The 12595-nt window shown below is 40.2% G+C and overlaps 1 protein-coding gene and 1 long non-coding RNA gene across 2 annotated transcripts in view; one reads left to right on the forward strand and one right to left on the reverse strand.

Moving 5' to 3' along the window:
- KPNA1 (karyopherin subunit alpha 1) overlaps positions 1–9679 on the reverse strand; it is a 69301-nt gene extending 59622 nt beyond the window's left edge. The window contains exon 1 of the mRNA XM_018045578.1: positions 9495–9679. The gene's annotated coding sequence lies outside the window, so the exon portion shown is untranslated. The remainder of the gene's footprint in view (positions 1–9494) is intronic.
- Positions 9769–12142, forward strand: LOC108635509. The gene is made up of 3 exons (XR_001917812.1): positions 9769–9855; positions 11306–11335; positions 11823–12142. It is a non-coding gene; the product is annotated as an uncharacterized LOC108635509 (long non-coding RNA).

Raw genomic sequence — 12595 nt, forward strand, 5'->3', positions numbered from 1 at the left:
TTTAATCTATTGTATAAATAAAGCATAATTTTATAAGAAAACATGACATGTACTTAATATTAAAAAACCAAAACTATAAGAAAGTATGACTGCAAAATAAGCAAGTTACAGATTTATAAATTTAACCATAAATGAATCTTAAGTATAGAAAATTTTCAGTTCATTGGTGAATATTTTTGGAATCTATTTTTTCATTAGAGAATGGAGAGGTGTGAGTTTGCATTCCAGAGTATATGCTCTCCCATTTGTAAATATTTATTATTCATTTGTTGTCAACCTCTAGTCAAGTGGGTTTCCCTTGTGGCTCAGCTGGTAAAGAATCCGCCTGCAATGCTGGAGACCTGCGTTCAATCCCTGGGTTGGGAAGACCCCCTGGAGAAGGGAAAGGCTACTCACTCCAGTATTCTGGCCTGGAGAATTTCATGGACTGTATAGTCCATGGAGTTGCAAAGAGTCGGACACAACTGAGTGATTTTCACTTCTGGAGTCAAGTAGTAACAGGTCCCTTAAAAATATTTTAATAAAAATTAGGAAAGAAAAATGGAATTTAAAATATCCTACCCATATCTTCCCTGTAAAATCATTAGAGTATCTTATTTTAGTGACAACATTCTTGTGTTCAATTGGGGCAAGTTTTGAAAAACCCTGCAATAAGCCTCATCTGGGAGAAGTCAATGCTACAAATATGATTCTAAGGTGTTCATCTTTGATTACATCTTACAACTTCAACTCTATTAATCTAACAGAAATCCATCCTTTCTTTCATGTCTCAGCTTCAGACCTTCTTTAACTGAGACATTTACTATAACCTTCGACCTTCCAGTATCTATGGGTTTCCATTGTGCAAGGCTTTACGAAGACATTCTCAATATCCAAACATTTAAAGGAAGATATTTACCAAAGATTTTGGGAATTTACACCCCAAGACTCAGTAATTCCACTTTTGGAATGTACCCAAAGGAAATAAAATCAATATTATATATAAGAATGATGACAGCAGAATGACTGATACTTGAAAACTTGTAAACCTAAAAATTCCAAAATGAGGGCTTGGCTATGACACATAATCATAATATATTGGGAAATAAGAAATACAGAACATTAACACGTGAAAAATCTGGATGGTGGGAACAAAACCCCAATCTATACCATTCTCTGTATTTTTAAAAATATTTCATAACTTATAAAAATCTGAAATGTAAATTAATATTCTCTTTTATCTTCCAAATTTTCTGTAGTAGACAATACACTAACTATACAATAAGAAAAATTTCAAAAAGTAAAGGTGGAAACATATAATTTACTACAATGAGGCTTCCCAGCCTAACTAAAACATTAAATTTCTTTACTTTTTTTAAAAGTAAACTTCTTTACTTTTACTTTTAGAATTTTATCAACATGTTATTTCATCAAATTCTTTACCATCTGAGACACTAGGGAAGCCCTCTGATTGAACACTTCAGGTCTTTATCAACAGTGAAAACTTTCTCCTCCCTTATAAGTTAGATTTTTTTTAACAGAAACCTTTCCCCAAAAAAGGCATAAAGGACTCCTTCATGGGAGTGGGGGGACTTGTGTTTATCCAATTCATATTCATTACTGAATTTAATATATCTATTATGTATACACTTAAATGGAGAAGGAAATGGCAATCCACTCCAGTACTATTGCCTGGAAAATCCCATGGACAGAGGAGCCTGGTAGGCTACAGTCCATGGGGTCGCAAAGAGTCAGACATGACTGAGTGACTTCACTTATACACTTATAAGTGTTCTCATAAATTTAAATTAACACGTATCATTTTAGGATGTATGTGCTTTCCTCCCAAAACATATTAACATCTTAATGCTCAGAAATTTAATTTTATTCAACACTAAAGTACTGATTATACAACACTCAAACACCATGGAGAGACTGAATAGACCAGAAGATAAAGAGTTTAAGAAATATAATGATGGATTTGGTAGACTAATCCATACCAAAATTATAACTTTTTTTAAAAAAAGGATGAACTACAAAGATAGAACACAAAAAGAGAGTATCAAAGGTCACAGATGAGATGTCAAAAACTTTTTAGAATCCTTAAAACAGATGATCTAATGATATTTTACTAGTTAAGTGGCAAATTCTGAAGCCTAAGCACCTGTATTTGCTAGCGTGTGAGATGAGTGCAACTGTGCAGTAGCTGGAACGTTCTTTGGCATTGCCTTTCTTGGGGATAAAAACTGATCTTTTGCAGTCCAAGACAGGCTTCAACAGCACATGAACGAAGAACTTCCAGATGTTCAAGGTGGATTCAGAAAGGGCAGTGGAACCAGAGATGAAATTGCCAATGTCCACTGGATCATAGAAAAAGCAAGAGAGTTCCAGAAAAACATCCACTTCTGCTTTATTGACTACGCTAAAGCCTTTTACTGAGAAAACTGTAAAAAAAGTTCTTGGATATGGGAATACCAGACCACCTTACCTGCTGCCTGAGAAATCTGTATGCAGGTCAACAAGCAACAGTTAGAATCAGACATAGAACAATGGACTGGTTCCAGATTGGGAAAGGAGTATGTCAAGCCTGTATACTGTCACTCTGCTTATTTAACTTATATGCAGAGTACACCATGCGAAATGCCATGCTGGATGAAGCACAACCTGGAATCAAAAAGACTGCTGGGAGAAGTATCAATAACCTCAGATATGAAGATGACACTACCCTAATACCAGAAAGCAAAGAGAAACTAAAGAGCCTCTTGATGAAGGTGAAAGTGGAGAGTGAAAAAGCTGGCTTAACACTCAACATTCAAAACGGCATCCAGTCCCATCACTTCATGGCAAATAGATGGGGAAACAATGGAAATAGTGACAGATTTTCTTGGACTCCAAAATCACTGCAGATGATGACTGCAGCCATGAAACTAAAAGACGCTTGCTCCTTGGAAGAAAAGCTATGACCAACCTAGACAGCATACTACAAAGGTCCGTCTAGTCAAAGCTATGGTTTTTCTAGTAGTCACGTATGGATGTGAGAGTTGGACCATAAAGAAAGCTGAACGCAGATGAATTGACACTTTTGAACTGTGGTGTTGGAGAAGACGCAAGAGTCCCTTGGACTGCAAGGAGATCCAACCAGTCCATCCTAAAGGAAATCAGTCCTGAATATTCACTGGAAGGACTGATGTTGAAGCTGAAACTCCAAAACTTTGGCCACCTGATGTGAAGAACTGACTCTTTTGAGAAGACCCTGATGCTGGGAAAGATTGAAGGCAGGAGGAGAAGGAGACAACACAGGATGAGTTGGGTGGATGGCATCACCGACTCAATGGACGAGTTTGAGCAAGCTCTGGGAGTTGGGTGATGGACAGGGAAACCTGGTGTGCTGCAGTCCATGGAGTCACAAAGAGTTGGACACGACTGAGCTACTGAACTGAACTGAAGCACCTGTAAGAAGCTGATTCATACAGCTCACAAGCAGGAGGTTTCAGAGGCAGGAGGCCCCCCAGGCATTTCTAAAGGTAGAATGAGGTGCTGTGCTCAGTCACTAGTCACACTCAATTCTTTGCGCTCCCATGGGCTGCAGCTAGTCAGACACCTGTGTCCATGAAATTTTCCAGGCACGAATACTGGAGTGGGTTGCCATTTCCTACTCCAGGGGATCTCCCCAACCCAGAAATTGAACCTGTATCTCCAGCACTGGCAGGCGAATTCTTTACCACTCAGCCACCTGGAAAGCCCCATAGTGTCTATCAAAAAATAGAAAGATATCATAACAATGAGCTCTAAGAAATTAAAACATGAACACGAATTTAAAATTCAATAGAAGGGTTGGAAGATAACATTTTTTAAAAATCTCTCAAGAAACAGAACAAAAAGACTAAGTGATGGATAAGAGGAAGGAAAAGAAAAAAAGTTTTAAATGACCAAAAAATTCTAATACCCAAATAAAACAAATCCCAAGAGAGACAAAAAATCAAATAAGCAAGAGATTATCAAAGAAACAATGAATCAAATTTAGAATATTCATTCAATATAAGATACCATGGACAAAACCAACAGAAAGATGGCAGGCCAAGAGAAGGTATTTTTCAATCCTATAATCAATAAATCTCCACAAAAAACTCCTGCAAACCAAAAAGACAGACAGGAAGGGGAGTTCCCTGGTGGCCTAATGGTTAGGATTCTAGGCTTTCAATTCCCTGGCCTGGGTTTAATCCTTGTTTGGAGAACTAAGATTCTGCAAGCTGCATAGAAGGGTGCAGCCAAAAAAAATAAAAGAAACCCCCCCCCTCAAAAAAGAAAACCCAAAAGAAAGATAGACAAAGGACAAAACATACAAGCAACAAAAGGGAAAACCTGAATGGATACGAGATGCTCAAATTCATTAATTATCAGAGAATGTAAATTAAAACAAGACATCATTTTATACTGATTTGCAAAAATAAAGAAGTTGGATAAAATCAAATACTGGCAAAGATGTGGGCAGACAAGAAGCCTCCTCACTGCTAGAAGGCACATAAGCTAGTCCTCCTATTCTATAACCCAAGAATCCCACTCCCGGCCATATATCCCAGAGAACTTCTCACACAGGTCCATAAGGATGTACAAATAAGAGTATATTTACCACAGTGTACTTGTGATGCCAGAAAGGCAACTCAGGTGTCAGTGACTAGGGAATGAGAAGTAAAATGTGGTATGTGCATATTATGGAATTCTACATTATACACAATTATATGTACACACAAAACAGAAAGGTCTCCAAAACAATGCTGAGTAAAAATAGTAAGAAGCCAAACAAGGTATATAACACAATACAAAAACTAAATATACATACACACAACACACTACATATTTCATGATTCATATATAATCAAGGAATGTATCAGCCATAATGCAGTGGGTACCTACTAGAAAAAGTAATGGAAGTAGGGTTCAGAAATGAAAGAGGATTGTATAGTCTGATGATAGTGTCCAAAAATGGGAAGCATAGTTAAGTGTAAATTTTTTTACCTAAAGTGAAAGTGAAGTCACTCAGTCGTGTCCAACTCTTTGTGACCCCGTGGACTGTAGCCTACCAAGCTCCTCTGTCCATGGGATTCTCCAGGCAAGAATACTGGAGTTGGTTGCCATTTCCTTCTCCAGGGGATCTTCCCCACCCAGGAATTGAACCCAGGTTTCCCACATTGGAGGCAGACACTTTAACCTCTGAGCCACCAGGGAAGCCTAAAGCCCTAATAATAATAAATTTCCCAAAACTAAAGGACACAAATCCCCAGCCTGTAGGGACCCACTGAGTGCCCTTAAAAAAGAAAAAAAAAAAATCTAGACACATTATGGAATTTCAGGGGTTTAAAATAAAACTCTAAAAGCTTCTGGAGATTGGGAAAAAGGCAGGGAAGGTCACATATAAATGAAGAATAAGAATGGCTATGGATTTCAATGGCAACATTAGAATGCAGAAAACAATGGAACTATGACTTCCAAACTTTTTAAGCCTGGATTTTTATACTCAAGACAAATGATTGATGAAATGTACAGGTAAAATAAAGATTTTTTTCCAGCCATGCAAGATCTTAAAAACAAAGTTTTTGCTTCCCAGGTACCCTTTCTCTGGAAGTGAAAAAAAAACATGGAAAATAGGAGATCCAATATCAGAGGAGGGCACAGAAAATTTTAAGGTGACATAAAGAGAAGTTTCAGGGTGACAGCTGTGCAATAAGCCTAGAAAGTAATCAGTCCAGATTGCTTTAAAAGGATAGAAGGTTCTAGGACAGCTGTCTCAAAATGGAAAAGGGAAAACAGGTATTACTCCTGGAAAAACAAAAATTGGTTAAAAGAATAAATGCTATCATAATATACTGCATGGTCCTGCTATAATTATTTACATAGTTATAACTAAACGCCGACTTAATAAACATCTAAATAAATATATTTAAAGGATATGTGTAAATGTGGAAAGTCAATAGATAATTCCTAAAACGGCTGTATCAAGAAACAGCAATAGGAGCAAGTTATTTATAAATATGAAAGAGGAAACAGCTAAAAGAAATAAATAAGTAGCCTCTAAAGTGTGAAGGGTAGGACAGGGAACAGTTGTTTTACAGATACTATTCTAATTTAAAAATTGTATTTTTTACTGTCAGTAAAGCAAGGAATTCCAATGGCCTTTCAGCTTTTAGTAAATTAGATTTTCACAATATTATTTCTTGGTGTTAAACAAACTATATCTAGTTTGAGGAGCAGAAGACTGAACCGCAAACCAAGACAAAATCAAGCTTTAACGATTGATGAGAACATAGTACAAATAGCCCTGTGATTGAATCCCAACTCCACCACTTAACTCTGTAAAGTAGGACAAGTTACTTAACCATCCTATACATGTAACCACCTTCTCAATGTGGTTTTGCAGGATAATCAGGTGAAAACACCTGATGTAGTACTTGACCCATCAACAGATGTTAGAGCAACTTTTGCTTGTCTTTCTGCTCCCTAGCTAAAAACCCCCATTTTGACCCCAAGCTGCCTTGCTGGTCACAGAATACAAAGACTCATGGACAACTCAGCACATATCCCTCCTCACACCGAAAAATCAATCATGATGAGTAAGCAGACTTATCTTTGTATATGAAGTGCAGCATTATTCTTATTATGAGAAGGAGATTATCCTCATTATCCACATTTTGGATTATTGCCTGCTTTCAAACACTGTTCCAATTAGTCTAATACATTCGATCAGAACCATTTTATCACTAAGGTCTGTTGTGTAGGAGCATTATCAACTTCAAAAACAAACAAACAAAAAATTGAATGTTCCATCAGTCTTCATTCCTGCTCTGTCACTGCAAAGACTTAAAAATTTTCTAATGAAGGTCCTATCTGGCTCCCAGCTGGCTTGGGGCCACCTCCTGCTTACTGCAGCAAGAATAGAGTGAAATCAGCTCCAATCAGCTAATTGAATTGTTTACCATTTTCAATGTTTTCTTCCATTATTATGGCTGAATTCAGAATACCCTGCAAAATACAGAAACCTTAAAGAGAGTAACAGGGAATTATCTTTATCTAACAGGGAATTATCTTTATGTCAGTCACCTTTACTTGCATGGCCAAAAGTCTTAACTGATTTTATACAAAGCACACATACTTCTATAAACAATCTGACAGACTTAAAAACAAATTCATAAACCATCAAGACTTTATCATTAATTCAACAAACATTATGCTAACATACTGTAGATAAAATAAATAAACCCTACTCTCAAATGAGAGGGAAAAGGTAAAAATAAAATTGAGAGCAACAGAGAACAAGTAGTCCAGGAAACAACTGAGAGCAGCAATTCCAGACTATCTGGTATAGTTTATAACACAGTTAAAGCAAAGGAAAATTATGAAAATTACCAAAGCTGATCACAGCTCTGAGCCTCCTAATAGCCAAAGTATAAAGAGAAACAGGATGGCTAACGAATAGAAACGATCTAATAAAAAGAGTCATTTGTTTAAATTTTTTTTTAAAGCAAAGAAAAAAACCAAAAAGGCCTGTCACTGAGGGCTTAAAAGAACCTGTCTTGAAGGTTTATACTTTATAAGGATCAGTAAATAAATTATAAACAGTGTCTTGGGTAGCAAGGAAGAGTTTTTTCATGTTCCTTTTCTCATGTCCCAATCCTAGATAAAAGTTAAAGTACAAAATACTAATTCACAGTTCTGTGAAGGAATTTCTATAAGGATCTAAAGTAACATAATGCAAGTTCACTGGTGAAGTGTTAATTTCTATCATTTAGCTTAGTCTAGGTTTTCATAAATGCATGTTTTGCTTCTCTACCAGACTGTAAACACCCAAGGCTTACGTTGTTTGATTCCATTTGAACTTCCTTTGCTTTTTAGTACAGCTCCCGCTCAATTATAATGACCGATAAAATTTTACGTAGTCAATATTTATAGTCATTATCTATTAGTCTTCTCTGCAACACTGTAAATTCCATGAGGACAGGAACAATGTCTTGATCAAGTCCACATCCCCAGTCTCTGAGCATATGAATGGACCAAAAAAAGAAAACACAACCAAGAAGTATGAAAGGAGAGGAGAAATAATTCCTAAAATGGCAGTGATTCTGTTCTAACAAGAGCTGCAACACCTAGGTAAGTTACTTAACTTCTCTAACCCTCAAAGCTTTAATCTGTAGAAAAGGAAAAAAATAACACACTTTAGAGTTACTGTAAGCGTTAAACCTTTTACTCTACAGAAAGTATTTAGCACAGTATCTGGAAAAAAGCTCATTAAACGTTACCCCTTTAACTTCTCTCAAGTTCTCCAACTGAAAACCCGGTGTTAAACACAACAGTGCCATCAAAGAATAAATTATTTCAGTAAAAGTACAACAGAGTTCATCCTTCCTTTCCTTTGAAGTTAAAATTTCATCTCTTCAATCTTTAAAATGGAAGGGGAATAGCTTGTGAATTACTTTCAAAATATTACAAACGCAAGAACAAGGGGAAAATGTCAATAATGAGCCTTGAAGTAACATGAAGGGAAAAATCACTTACTCATCTACTGTTAAGAAACAGGTTTTTAAGGAAGTGTTTATTAAAGGAAAAGAGGACTGAAAAGTTAGAAATGTTATTTAATAGTATGCTTAGAAAAATTACTTCCAAACTGTTTATTCAGAATTTAAACCTTAAAAATCAATTATCTTGACATCGTTTGCTTAAAAGCCGAACATTAAATACTTCCATTCAAACCGAAAACATTCCTTCATGACGGCTTCCCGGATTCCAGTCATCTTTCAGTCCTCTCCTCCCATTTTGAGCTTCCCTCGCATCACCACTGACACACGCTGTGTGCAGACTAAGTTCTGTCATTCCTATAATTACCACACCCCTGTCAGCCGCTTCAGGCCCATGTTGTTATGACATCTGTAAACTGCAGTCGGCCGTCTCCACTCCCCTGCCCCCTCCCCCGAACCTCCGGCTCTGGCTGAAACTTGACAATTTCCGAGACCAGACCGTTCCCTACTGCCTCAGTTAGGGTTTTTACACACACCCCCATCCCCTATTCTCACCTGGCTCAGTCACGCACACTCTGCGCAGCCCACCCCCGCCCCCACGCCCGTCTGCGTGGGGCCGCGGCGCTGGCTCCGCGCTGCCTGCTCGGCTCCGCGCTGCCTCCTCGCCGCCCCGCAGCCTCTGCGCCCCGCAGTCCCCGGCGCCGCTTACAGCCCGGCTGCCGCGCCACCCCGCCCCGCCCCGCCTCGCCTCGCCTCGACCGGCGTTCCCGATGGCGAACACACCAGTGCTCCCCACCCCCACCGTCCCCTCCGCCTGCCGCGCGGCCGTTAGGACAACCGGGCCCGTGACGCACGGACGCGCCGCGAGTGTCCAGGCCCAGGAACCCGAGCTCGAGCACAGGCGGCGGCCCGCCCTCACCGCGGGGCCTCTCCTGGGTCCCGCCGAGGACTGCCGGATCGGCCGGCGGGAGGGGGAGGGGTCGGGGGCCGCCACAGCCCCGCACTCACCAGGTTCAAGGCAACCGATCCCGGTGCCACTTCTGGGGTGAGCCTCTGCCTCGCTCGCTCGCCTGCCGTCCGTCTTCTACACACAACCTCGAAAGAGTCGGCTCTCGCCGCGCGGTGCTCACCAGGCCTCGCTCGTCTCCTCCGCCGCCGCGCACCCAGCACAGCGAGACCTAGCTCAGCCGGCGTTCGCAGTGCGCCTGCGCGCGGGGGCCGGGCCGCGCACTTGCGCGTGCCTCTCCACCACTCTGCTGCAGAGGCTGCCGGGAGATGTAGTCTTTCAACTCGTTCTCTGGAGGCTCTGGCGGTTAGCTGGGAACCAGTGGAGAGAGTCTGGAGTCCGGGAGAAGGTCCGATTGAGAAGGTGGGCAGCTAATGATAAGGGTTGGAGAGTCATGCTGGAGTGACAATGAAACGGTAGTTGTTAGGCTGAATTGCAAAGTTATGTTTTGTCTTCGAAGTTCTTCCAGGGCGGCAGGTCGATCTTCGCTCACCTCTTGTCTATAGCTAGCCACTTGTCTATAACAACCACTGACACGGTTGTTAACTAGAACACGTTTATTGAATAAATAATGGAATGAATGAAGGCTGAGGGATTTTTACTAGAGTTATAAGTCAGCGCCTCATGGCTAAGGCGTTCACGTGCAGCACGTTTGAGAAAACTTCGGGCTATATCATTTTTGGTTCTGTCCCGTCCCGCTTTGCCTGGTAATGCACTGAGCAGTATCAGAATTCATTAAGGAATTAAACGAAACATGAACGCTGGCTTTACTCTCAACAAATGTTCTCCAACGAAAATTTGGGGCAAATAATTGTTACTGTTAAATTTGACGAAATTCTCTTTGGGGGATTCTTTTTTAGCAGTGGCTTCTGAAGAAAGACTGAAGGCAGCCAAGCAGAGGTCACAGAATATAAAGTCTCACATATAACGGTTTATCAAATCAACCTCAGGGTGAAAGAAATGGGATAACTCTGTAACATTAGAGCAGGAGAGAGGACCATACGATGCAGTGTTCATTTGTCCTGGATGTCTTTCTGTCACATCAGTGTTTCCCACTAAAGTGTGTTTTCTAGGATGTGTTGTGTTCGATCAAGGGCCCTGGTGAAAGGGAATGTGTTCTAAGGGGGAGACTTGGCCACGGGGTTGCAAAAGAGTCAGACATGACTTAGCCACTAAACAATAACAAATGCCTCACCACCGCTGAGCTGAAGACAGATCACTTTATTCCAATCAGGAGCTAATATTAATATTATTCAGAGCTGGACTTTAGGGTCTGTGAAAACTAGTTTCTTTGCAGTTCACCCTTTGGGGTATCCCATGAGGGTCCTGACCAATCTGAAGTATTTACTAGGGCCACTCTTCCTTTTCAGGGCTTCTCTGATAGCTCAGTTGGTAAAGAATCCTCCTGCAATGCAGGAGACCCCTGTTTGATTCCTGGGGCAGGAAGATCTGCTGGAGAAGGGATAGGCTACCCACTCCAGTTTTCCTGGGCTTCCCTGGTGGCTCTGCTGGTAAAGAATGTGCGTGCAATGTGGGAGACCTTAGTTCAATCCCTGGGTTGGGAAGATCCCCTGGAGAACAGAAAGGCTACCCACTCCAGTATTCCAGCCAGGAGAATTACAGGGTCACAAAGAGTCAAATGTGACTTTCACTTCACTCTTCCTTTTGATTCAGGCTCTTCAACCCCATGAGAAAGCCAAAAACTCTACACAGGTTTTCAGCCACTGCTTTCAGAATTAGCAATAACGTCACGTGGAAAGATAATGGCAAACATCATGCTCACTTCTGATCGGTTCCCTTTCCTTTCTTCCAGATCTTGGACCCACAAGTTCTCACTGCTGTGGTAAGCTCCTCAGTGCTTTAATGTTTATTATATTTTGCCCAGCTGTAATCAGTGGTGGGAAGACTTGTTCAAGATAATAGTAGTCCATTGCTGAAGCAGAATTCCTATAAATATGTTACTTTTACAAAAATGTTCTTGTACCATACATAGTGTTTTGTTAGCTAATGTCTCTCTGACTAAATCTTTTTGTATTTAAAATTTTTTTAAGTTTACCTTATAGAACAATGGTTTTGCTATTACAAACAATGCTGTTATGAATGTTCTTGTATGTATCTTCATGAGTACAGGGAAAATGCTAGATCCTAAGACACTGCATCGTAAACTTTACTAGATGTGGTAGGCAGAATTCTAAGATGGCCCCCATGGTCTTTGCCCCTTGCTTTTGCCCTGCCCTTCGAATGTGGGCAGGACCTATGACTTACTTCTGGCCGACAGAATATGGTAAAAATGATTACATTGCATTATATGTCTCTATCTTACCTGACAGGAGCTAGACCCACTGCTACTGGCCTCTGAAGAAGCAAGCTTTCATGTTGAGAACTGCCTATGGAGAGGGCCTGGTGGCAGGGAAGTGTAGATGGTTTCTAGAACCTGGGTGCAACCAGTCAGAAGCCTCAACACTACAACCACAAGGAAATGAATTCTGCCAACAATCTTAGAGAGCTTAGAAGTGGATTCTTTCCCAATCAAGCCTCCAGAGAAGACAACCTAACACCTTGATTGCAACTTTGTGAAACCTTGAATAGAGGAAACAGTTCAAGTGTGCCTGTAACCCTAGCTCACAGAAACTGTTAGATAATAAATGTGTTTTAAGACACTGCATTTCTGGTAATTTTTCCACAGCAATGGAAAACTAATATACTAGATATTGTCCAGTTACTTCACAAGTGGTTATGCCTACTTCTACTCCACAAGCAGTGTGGAGTAAAATTCTCTTTTGTGAACACGACTAATTAAGAAAATAATTTGTGAGAAGAATACAATTTTTCATAACAATATTTTTGTTTCTGTCTGATTTGGCAACTTATTCTAACTTTTTTTAGAAACTCTGGCATATTCAAATTTTGTAAGCTATGTTATAGCTCCAAAATCACTGCAGATGGTGATTACAGCCATGAAATTAAAAGACGCTTACTCCTTGGAAGGAAAGTTATGACCAACCTAGACAGCATATTCAAAAGCAGAGATATTACTTTGCCAACAAAGGTCCATCTAGTCAAGGCTATGGTTTTTCCAGTGGTCGTGTATGGATGTGAAAGT

Source organism: Capra hircus, chromosome 1 (assembly GCF_001704415.2).
Source record: "Capra hircus breed San Clemente chromosome 1, ASM170441v1, whole genome shotgun sequence".
Taxonomy (NCBI): Eukaryota; Metazoa; Chordata; class Mammalia; order Artiodactyla; family Bovidae; genus Capra; species Capra hircus.